Genomic DNA, 10592 nt, shown 5'->3' on the forward strand with positions numbered 1-10592 from the left:
ATTTATTGTAGAGATGAGGTCTCGAACCCGTGGGCTCAGGCAATCCACTCACCTCAGCCTTCCAAAGCACGGGATTACAGGCTGAGCCACCGAGCCCGGCTCCCAGGTCGATCTTAAACCCCTGAGCTCAGGAAATCCTCTTGCCTCTGCCTCCTGAAGTACTGAGATTATAGGCAGGGACCTTATTTGAATATTTTTGTAAGCAAATATAATTCACATAATAAAACAAAAACTATGAAAAATCATTATAGATAAATTGATTACCTCCTTAAAATCGAACAAAACTTTGCTTCTGTTGTCTATACTAATTCTCCATGCCTCTAAACTTCAACAGGAACAAATGTTGGAAACAAAAATTTAAGTGAATTATATTTCTCACTTTATGCTTTCCTGCCTTAGATTTCTGGCTGCTAATGCCTTCTTGAATAGTAGAAATATCCAAACAAGAATCGTTTCAAAAATGCAAGAAAGGCCGGGCTCCATGGCTCAGTCTGTAATCCCGCGCTTTGGGAGGCCGAGGTGAGTGAATTGCCTGAGCCTGCGGGTTCGAGACCCGCCTGGGCAACTTGGCAAGACCTCATCTCTACAATAAATCAAAAAATTAGCTGGGCGTGGTAGCGTGTGCCTGTAGTTCCAGTTACTCGGAAGGCTGAGGTGGAAGGATCACCGGAGCCCAGCAGGTCGAGGCTGCGGTGGCCAGAAGCAGCCACTGCCCTCCAGTCTGGGCAACAGAGTGAGACTCCAACTCAAAAAAAAAAAAAAATGCAAGATAACTTCAATTGCAGCACATTTAAAATTTAATCTAGCCAGGCTCGGTGGCTCAGCCTGTAATCCCACGCCTTGAGAGGCTGAGGTGAGTGGACTGCCTGAGCCTGTGGGTTTGAGACCCGCCTGGGCAATTTGGCAAGACCTCATCTCTACAATAAATCAAAAAATTAGCCGGGTGTGGTAGCACGCGCCTGTAGTTCCAGTTACTTGGAAGGCTGAGGCGGAAGGATTGCTGGAGCCCAGCAGGTTGAGGCTGCGGTGGCCAGAAGCGGCCACTGCACTCCAGTATGGGTGACAAAGTGAGACTCCAACTCAAAAATAAAAATAAAATAAAATTTAATCTGAAACCTGATACTGAGTGACAGGTACCTGAGGATTCATTACACTATTTTGGTTACTTGGAGTATGTCTAAAATTTCCCCTAAAAAGTTTTAAAATTTTTATCTATAAGGGAGAACAATCCTTCAAAAACCATCTTGCTTGTAACGGAAAATTTCTTTCACCCAGACAATAAAAATTTCAGTCTTGCCTGAGATTGACAAGTTTTTTTCCTGCTGAATATCCAGCAACACATACGGGAATCACCATTCTGCTTTTGTATACAAAGCAACACAATTAACAACTTTGCAGTCTAGCCCTACAAGATTTATTTTACCATTTCTTAACAACACAAAATTAATCTTATTAGAATAACCAAAAGCCCAAATATGAGGTAAGATTTTTCTCTCCAAAAAGACCCCTAAGAAGCCATTCCTTTAATACAAAATAATTGGAAGTGATCACATTGTGGCAATCCCAAAAAATCCATCTCCAAGAAAGATGTAAAACAGACTGCCTAAATGTGATATGAACAGCTATTTGCAACCTGGAATAAAATTTCCAGGAACACCATCATAGACAGGTTCAAAAAGTACTATAACTCATCAGCAAAATTTCAGCTGCAGGAAACTGTACAAGACAAATAATCTTGTTTTTTTCCAAAAAATAAATTACAGCATCTGGAGGGAAACAGGGGAGGAAATACCTACAAAACTAAGAGACTTGACATATTTAAAAACTGCCACATATAGTTCTTATTTGGATCCTATTTCAAATGAACTAAAATAATCATGAAACAAACAGGGAAATGTAATCACTGGATAGGAAAACGGCAGAGAGAAAAAAAGCAATTTAAAAAATGCACACGTTGCCAAGCTTGGTGGCTCACGCTTATAATCCTAGTACTTTGGGAGGCAGAGGCAAGAGGATGCCTGAGTTCAGGGATTTGAGACCAGCCTGGGCAACTTGGTGAGACCTCGTCTCTACAATAAATAAAAAAACTAGCCAGCTGTGGTAGCAAGCACTTGTAATTCCAGCTACTTGGAAGGCTGAGTGGAAGGATCACCTGTGCCCAGCAGGTCGCAGTTGCGATGGCCGTGAACGTGCCACTGCACTCCAGCCCAGACAACAGAGTGAGACTCCCACTCAAAAAAAAAAAAAACACACACATGCAGGCTGGGTGCAGTAGCTCATCCCTGTAATCTCAGTACTTTGGAGGGCTGAAGGAGGAGGATCACTTGACTGCAGGAGTTTGAGTTGTTAGGCAACATAGCAAGATCTCATCTTTACAAAAAAATTAAAAAGTTAGATAGGCATGATGGCATGCACCTGTAGTCTTGGCTACTTGGGAGGCTGAGGCGGAAGGATCACCTGAGCCCAGGAGGTCAAGGCTGTGGGGAGCTGTGATCATGCCACTGCACTCCAGGTCACTGCACTCAAGCCTGGACGAGAGAGTGAGATCTCGACTCAAAAAAAAAAAAAGCACATGTAACTAGAAATAAGCACTATGTCATCTAAATCCTTGAAAGGATATATAATCAAGCTGGCCAAAAAAAGGCTTTGAATTTTCTTTCTTTTAAATTTCACTTTATATGTTGGCCAGGCTGTTCTCAAACTCCTGGCCCTCAAGCAATCCTCCCAAAGTGCTGAAATTACAGGCGTGAGCCCCATGCTTGGCAAGGTTTTTCAATTTTCTTTTTGGGAAAATGAGAGACTGCCCATATTCAAGAGTGCCTTAGGATCAAGCTCATATGGTAAAATTTAAAGTTACGTTTATTGAGAGCCTATTACATACTAGGCACTGAGCAAAGCGCTTTCAGGGTTTGGTACACTATGGCCAACAAGCCAAATCCCACACACCCTGTTGTGTAAATAAAGTTTTATTGGAATACAGTGAGACACATTCACTTGTATATTGTCTATGGTTTCTTTCATACAAAGTTGAATAGTTTTAACAGCAGCTGTATAGCCAGCAAAACCCAAAATATTTACTATCTGACCCTTCACAGAAAGAGTTTTCTGACCACTTATATTATTTTTCTTAGCTGTAATAACATTTGAAAAACTAGCCATTTTTAAACACAGGAACAAACTGGGACTTAAATAGGTTAAATGGTTCTCTCAAGATCAAAATTCACAGCCGTGTGTGGTGGCTCATACCTGTAATCTCAGCACTTTGGGAGGCCGAGGGATTCGAGACCAGCCTGGGCAACCTAGCGAGACCTCATCTCTACAATAAATCAAAAAAATTAGCCAGACGTGGTGGTACACGTCTGTGGTTCCAGCTACTTGGAAGGCTGAGGCAGAAGGATCTCCTGAGCCCAGCAGGTCAAAGCTGAGAAGGCTGTGAGTATGCCACTGCACTCCAGCCTGGTGACATAGTGAGACTCCAACTAAAGGGGGAAAAATAGATCAAAATTCAGGAGGCAGGGACAGGATGTGAACTCAAATGGTCTGATTCCAACACTCATGTGCTTACCTACTATACTGTGCTGCCTCCAAATAGATACATAGCAGAGACAACGTAAATATCCAGTCTTACAAACAGAAGTTCGGGTATTACTGTGGAAGTTTCATTCATTTAATGGAAAATTCGAGGCAGCCAAAAAAGATGATGTTCCACATTAGAAAGAAAACACATTCATTGTATACTTGATAAGAAAATTAGGTTACAAAACCTACTTCACATAGGAATTTCCAATTATATACATGGCATTTATCTTTTTTGTCCTTCCTTCTCAAAAATTCTTCTAATATTAGAGGAAATAGATTTGAAAAGACATAAAACTACAAGGAGAAAGCATACAAAAATAAACATCAAAGCAAATCAAAAATCAGGCTGGGTGTGGTGACTCACACCTGTAATCTCAGCACTTTGGGAGGACGAGGTGGAAGGATTACTTGAGGCCAGGAGTTCAAGGCCAGCCTGGGCAACACAGTTTTTGTCTCTACAAAAAAAATTTTTTTAATTAACCAGGCATGGTGGCACACACTTGTCATCCTAGCTACTCAGGAGGCTGAGTGGGAGGATTACCCGAGCCCAGGAAGTCGAGGCTATAGTAAGCCATGATCATTCCACTGCACTCCAGCCTGGGCAACAAAGTAAGACATTGACTCAATCAGTCAATCAACAAAAGTTGGATGCTAGTCAAGGTTTCAGGACAGGAGGCAGGGGAGGATGGATGCTAGAAAGCAGTTACATGAACAGATCACAGATGGCTAGAACCTAACCCTGTAGTGAGAAAATCCAGAAACAGACCACAGGACCCCAGAAAGACTCAGGAATTGAAAGTACCAGATCTCTCAAAATGGTGAAGTTGGGAGATGAAAATAGGAGAAATTAGTTGGAAGCCTATCAAGATCCCTAGACTCCTCCCGCCTCCCCAACATTCCCACTCTGTGCAAATAGGTTTGCTCTTTCCCTATCCAAGACAAGGGCTCATGCTTGGAAAAATTAAACCAAGGGGACAATAGAAAAATCAGGGACAACAGACATAGTCGAGGGTGGGGTACCATTACATACTGAACAGTGGGAACCTCCCTCAGCCTGACTCCCAAAACACCAGCAGGCAGGTGTAAGCCTCCTAGGTGAAGGAGCACAGAATTTCTCCAGAGGGAAATGGACTTGAGGACTGAGCTTCAGATCTGGTTTGGGACCACACAAAATTACCTGAAGTCATCGCTCTATGCTGAAGCCTACCAAATGATAAACACACACACACACACACACACACAGAGAACTCTTTTTTTTTAATCATACTATTTTATTATTTTTTGAGTTGAGGTCTTACTCCGTTGCCTAGGCTAGAGTGCAGTGGTATGATCACAACTCACCACAGCTTCAACCTGCTGGGCTCAGGCAATCCTTTCATTGGTCTCTTGAGTACCTGGGACTACAGGCATGTGCCACCACAACTGGCTAATTTTTATAATTTTTTTGCAGAGACTTGATCTGACTACTTAGACTGGAACACACAGAACTTTCAGTCAGCTTTTTAGTGCTTCATCTTCAATACTTTACACTCAGATATCCCAGACTGGAACACACAGAACTTTCAGTCAGCTTTTTAGTGCTTCATCTTCAATACTTTACACTCAGATATCCCCTTTTGAGAGGGCATCGTAAATCTAGCAAACCACTCAAATGTCCCCTCTCAGGGGACTCTCAAAAAGAGATTGCTGGCACAATTTTTCAAAATGTGTGTTTCCTTGAAATTTTCCATTCAAAAACAATGAAAAACCTATGTCCTATTTGAAATTTGTCAAGTTTCTGATCAACCAGTTGAGAAGTGGTTTTCAGGAATCAGGAGTATGTCCTTCCACATGATCTTTGAAAAACAAACTGGACGATAAGTTATATATCATTAATGTGGAAGGAAGAAAACGAGATTGCATTGTTTGATTGAATAGAAAAGATGTGGAAGATGTCAAACAAATTACTATTGTACAACATATATCAATGAACCAGAAATGCATGCTGGTGACTATTTTGCATGTTATCACATGTTAGAAAAATATAAGATATTTATTTTTTAATAATCTTGAATTTAATTTTTAATAAATATCTTGAGCACAGTGGCTCAAGCCTATAATCCCAGCACTTTGGGAGGCCGAGAGGATTGCCTGAGTACAGGGGTTTGAGACCAACCTGGGAAACTTGGTGAGACCTCATCTCTACAATACATAAAAATTAAAAAATTAAAAACTTAGCCAGGCATGGTAGCACGCGCCTGTAGTTCCAGCTACTTAGAAGGCTGAAGAGGAAAGATCACCTGAGCCCAGTGGGTCGATGCTGGGATGGCCATGAGCATGCCACTGTACTCCAGCCTGGGTGACAGAGTGAGACTCTGACACAAAAAAAAAAAAAAGAAAGAAAGAAAGAAAAGAAAAATATAAGATATAAAATTTTGATTTTTTGTCATAAGTTCCTCAATGTCCAAAATTCCACTATAAGACAAATATCATTACAATAAAATAATTGGTTCCAATGCTATAATATTTAATATGAAGCAATTAATTTTTCAGTATTTTGTAAAAAAGTGCAGTCAAGTTACTGGTAGGTGATCCACAAGATGTCTTTAAGTGCAAAGGGAATGAATATGAATGGACAACCGAGATATCTGAGGAAAGCCCTGCCATAACAGAAACCAAAATATTCAGGAAAAAAAAAAAGAAACAAGACTAGCAGAGAAAGCAGAAGAAAAATTCCAAACAAACACATAATATCCTCACAGAGACAAGAGAGATAATAAAATCTCAAAACACAAGGTTCTAAGAAAGGAATACTCAAAACACTAAAACTGTTTTCTTGGAAATTAAGTTTGCCAAAAATGGAGTCAGGCACGGTGGCTCACACCTGTAATCCCAGAACTTTGGGAGGCCAAGGCAGGAGCGCCACTTGAGCACAGGAGTTCAAGATCAGCCTGGGCAACATAGTGAGACCTTGTCTCTATAACAAATAAGCTGGGCATGGTGGCGCACACCTGTAGTCCCAACTACTCGGGAGACTGAGGTAGAAGGATGAGCCCAGGAAGTTAAGGCTGCAGTGAGCCATCATCATGCCACTGCACTCCAGCCCAGGCAGCAGAGTGAGACTCTGACTTAAAAAAAAAACCAACTTTCATATAGAAAGCAGAAATAAGAAGAAATAGAAATTTTAAAAAGGAGCCGTAAGTAAAAAGTTATGGAAACACAAGAAAACAAAATGGGGAAAAAACCCCAACGGATATATATATCTCAACATATTTGAGTCGGGGTCTCACTGTCACCCAGGCTGGAATGCAATGGCACAAAATCATGGTTCACTGCAGCTCCAAACTCCTGGGCTCAAAATATCCCACCTCAGCCTCTGAGTAGCCAGGACTACAGGCATATGCCACCACACCCTGCTAATGTTTTTGTAAAGAGAGGGTCTTGCTCTGCCACCCAGGCTGGAGTGCAGTGATGCAAGCATAGTTCACTGCAAATTTGACCTCCTGGACTCAAGCAATCCTCCTACCTTGGCCTCCCAAAGCACCGGAATTACAAGTATGAGCTACTGCGCTTGGCCAAATCTCCCATTCTTTTATTTTATTTCTTTGAGTTGGAGTCTCTCACTCTGCCGCCCAGGCTGGAGTGCAGTGGCATGCTCACGGCCACCACAGCCTCGACCTGCTGGGCTCAGGTGACCTGCCTCAGCCTTCCATGTAGCTGGAACTACAGGCATGCGCCATCACGTCCGGCTAATTGTTTTTTATTGATCGTAGAGACGAGGTCTCACCAAGTTACCTAAGCTGGTCTCGAACCCGTGGGCTCTGGCAATCCTCACATCTCGGCCTCCCAAAGTGCTGGGATTATAGGCGTGAGCCACTGCACCCTGCCCAAATCTCCCACTCTTAATCTAAAAGGACAACCAAAGATCACCAGACATATAAAGACCATCCTCTAACATAGAAAAAAGAGATTAAAAAAAAAACTAAGACACAGTTAAGGTGTGTACCTTAACTGAGGCCTGCACAGGGTCAGATTTTAAAAAAAAGAAAAGAAAAAAGAGATCAAAACAAACAGAAAGCAATTTAAACAAACAGAAAACTGAAACCAACCAACAAACAAAAAAACTACCACTAGTTTCCTAAAAGTGATGACAAAAGATGAAACAAGAACAGAAATGTTATTTTAAAAATTTCTTAGCGTTCTTAGATAATAAAAACATAACAGCAAAAAGTAAAACTAAAACTGCTAGGTTGGAAGATATAGACATCCACAAAATAAAGCAATATATTGGATAGATAATAAATGAGAAAGGCAATAGGAGGACCAGTTCTGAAAATCCAACATCCAAATAACAGAAGCTAGAGAAAGAGCAAGGAAAAACAAGAAGAAAACATCAGCAAATGCAGTAATTCACAAAAATTTTCTACAACTAAAGTACATGGGTTTCTATTCTAGGTTGAAAAGGAATATCTGATGTTCGGCAAAATGAGTAACAACATTGTGAAACTACAAACCCCTGGGATCAAGAAATTCACAAGATTCCTGAAAGAAAAAAAATACAATCATATACCAAGGTTCAGGAATCAGAATAGCTTCAGACATCTCAACAAAACCAGAGGAAAAAATGCAAAGAAGCTATGTCTTCAATGTCCCAAAGAAAAACTACTTCCAACCTGGGATTCCAAAACCAGCCAAATTTATAATCAAGGCTGAAGGTAAAATCCAGGCAATTTCAAACACACACATCTTCCCCTCAAAAAAGTGTCTACCATGTACCATTTTCACAAGAAGCTACTAGAAAAAAGTATTCCACCAAAATGTGGGGGTAATTCAAGGAAGAAGAACATGAGAAGACACAGAATACAGCAGACAAAAGAGTCAAAACAGGAGAAATGTGAAGGGAGATTCCAGAAAGATAGCTGCCAGCTGGCCAACAGGCAAGAAGTCCAGATCAGAGTAGAAAACAAGGTTTGAGGAGGTACAACTCTGAGGGGAAAAAGGAGACAGACTGCTTATTTTGACAGTGTTGAGAAGAATTTTACGGCAGTTTGGGGATGAAACAAAGGTACAGGAAAAACCAAAAGAAAAAAACAAAGTAATGATGAACTTGAAGAAAAAAGTTTTACAAGAAAGAAAACGTGACCAGAGTATACTAGGTAACTCAGTTGTGAACATAGTGGTAATAAACAGATTTAACCCCAAATGATGTTAAAGCAACACAGGAAGGCTGCAGAAAGGAGAAGTCAATGTGTACATGGGTACAGATGCTACTGAAGGAGGAAGAGAACTAAATTTTCATCTACTCCAGCAGGAGGTCCTCAGATGTCTAAAACTGAAAAATCAATCAACAGTACAAGATTACTTAGAAACATGGAGGCATTAAGCCTGTAATCCCAGCACTTTGGGAGCCTGAGGTAAGGGAATTGCCTGAGCCCATGCATTTGAGAACAGCCTGGGCAACTTGGTAAGACCTCACCTCTACAAAAAAATTTTTTAAAAAACTATCCGGGTATGGTAGTGCACACCTGTAGTTCCAACTACTTGGAAGGCTGAGGCCAAAGGATCGCCTGAGCACAGCAGGTCAACAATGGGATGGCTGTGAGCATGCATGTCACTGCACTCCAGCGTGGGCGATGGAGTAAGACTCCAACTCCAAAAAACAAAAAAAAAGGAAACATGGAGGTAAGTACTAAAAGAGAGCTAAAAGACAAGAGGGATTGCCTTGAGTTGTAAAGGATGGAGAGATGGGTAGAATGGAGAAATGGTCTTTCCCAACTAGAAGTTATGTTAAAAAATCTTGCCCAGGCTGGTCTCCAACCCATGGGCTCAGGCAATCCACTCACCTCAGCCTCCCAAAGGCGCAGGATTACAGGCTGAGCCACCGAGCCCGGCTCAGCACATACATTTTAATCAATTGTTTTTTAACAGGATGTCAAGTCTTTTCCACAAATAATGCTGGAAAAACTGCTACGGATCTGCAGGTTGAGCATTCAGTAAAACATACAAAACACCTGTCTGCCAGGCATGGTGGCTTACACCTGTAATCCCAGCACTTTGAGAGGCTGAGGCAAGAGGACTGCCTGAGTCCATGGGTTCGAGACCAGCCTGGGCAACTTGGTGAGACCTCATCTCTACAATAAATCAAAAAATTAGCTGGGGGTCATGGTATGCTTGTGGTTCCAGCTACTTGGAAGGCTGTGGCAAAAGGCTCACCTGAGCCTAGCAGGTCAAGGCTGTGGTGGCCCTGAGCGTGCCGCTGCACTCCAGCTTGGGCAACAGAGTGAGACTCTGATTCAAAAAAAAAAAGAAAAAGAGGAGGAAATGTACTTTCCTCTTCTCTTTTCCCCTTATTGGTCAGAATGTCAACGTAACAAACTCTGAGGCCCATGAGTAGTCATCTCACACCAAAAGACGGGCAGACACTATGTTGAGGGGCAGCAGAGCGTTAAGACAAAAGGCATCAGATCCCTTGACATGATGAAGTCATCCATCTTAAGTCAAACTTCTATTTTTGTTTAAGCGAATTAATAAGGCCTTTCATAAAGCAACCAAGCCCATATATATCCTAACATATGAATCCTTTTTAAAAAAAAAAAACAACTCAATTTAGGCTTATTAATAACTCTGAGCCAGGCCCACTGGCTCACACCTGTAATCCCAGCACTTTGGGAGGCTGAAGCAGGAGGACTGCTTAAGCCCAGGAATTTAAGACCAATCCAGGCAACATAGTGAGACCTCGTCCCTATAAAAATTCGAAAAATTAGCTGCATATAGTGGTGAATGCCTATAGACCCAGCTACTCAGAAGGCTAAGGCAGGAGGACTGACTGAGACCAGGAGGCGGAAGATGCAATAAGCTGTGATCGTGCCACTACAATCCAGCCTGGGTGACAGAGACCCTGACTCAAACAAACAAAAAAACTCTGAGCTGGGCTCAGTGGCTCAGCCTGTAATCCCGTGCCTTTGGGAGGCTGAGGTGAGTGGACTGCCTGAGCCCACGGGTTTTGAGACCTACCTGGGCAGCAAGACCTCATC

General features: G+C 41.9%; 1 protein-coding gene across 1 annotated transcript in view; it reads right to left on the reverse strand.

Annotated features, from left to right (window-relative positions):
- The window catches only part of TATDN2 (TatD DNase domain containing 2), a 35285-nt gene that overhangs the window by 11349 nt on the left and 13344 nt on the right, over window positions 1-10592 (reverse strand). The window lies entirely within an intron of this gene.

Source organism: Carlito syrichta, unplaced genomic scaffold (genome assembly GCF_000164805.1).
Source record: "Carlito syrichta isolate Samal-C Ts95f unplaced genomic scaffold, Tarsius_syrichta-2.0.1 Scaffold304318, whole genome shotgun sequence".
Lineage (NCBI taxonomy): Eukaryota > Metazoa > Chordata > Mammalia > Primates > Tarsiidae > Carlito > Carlito syrichta.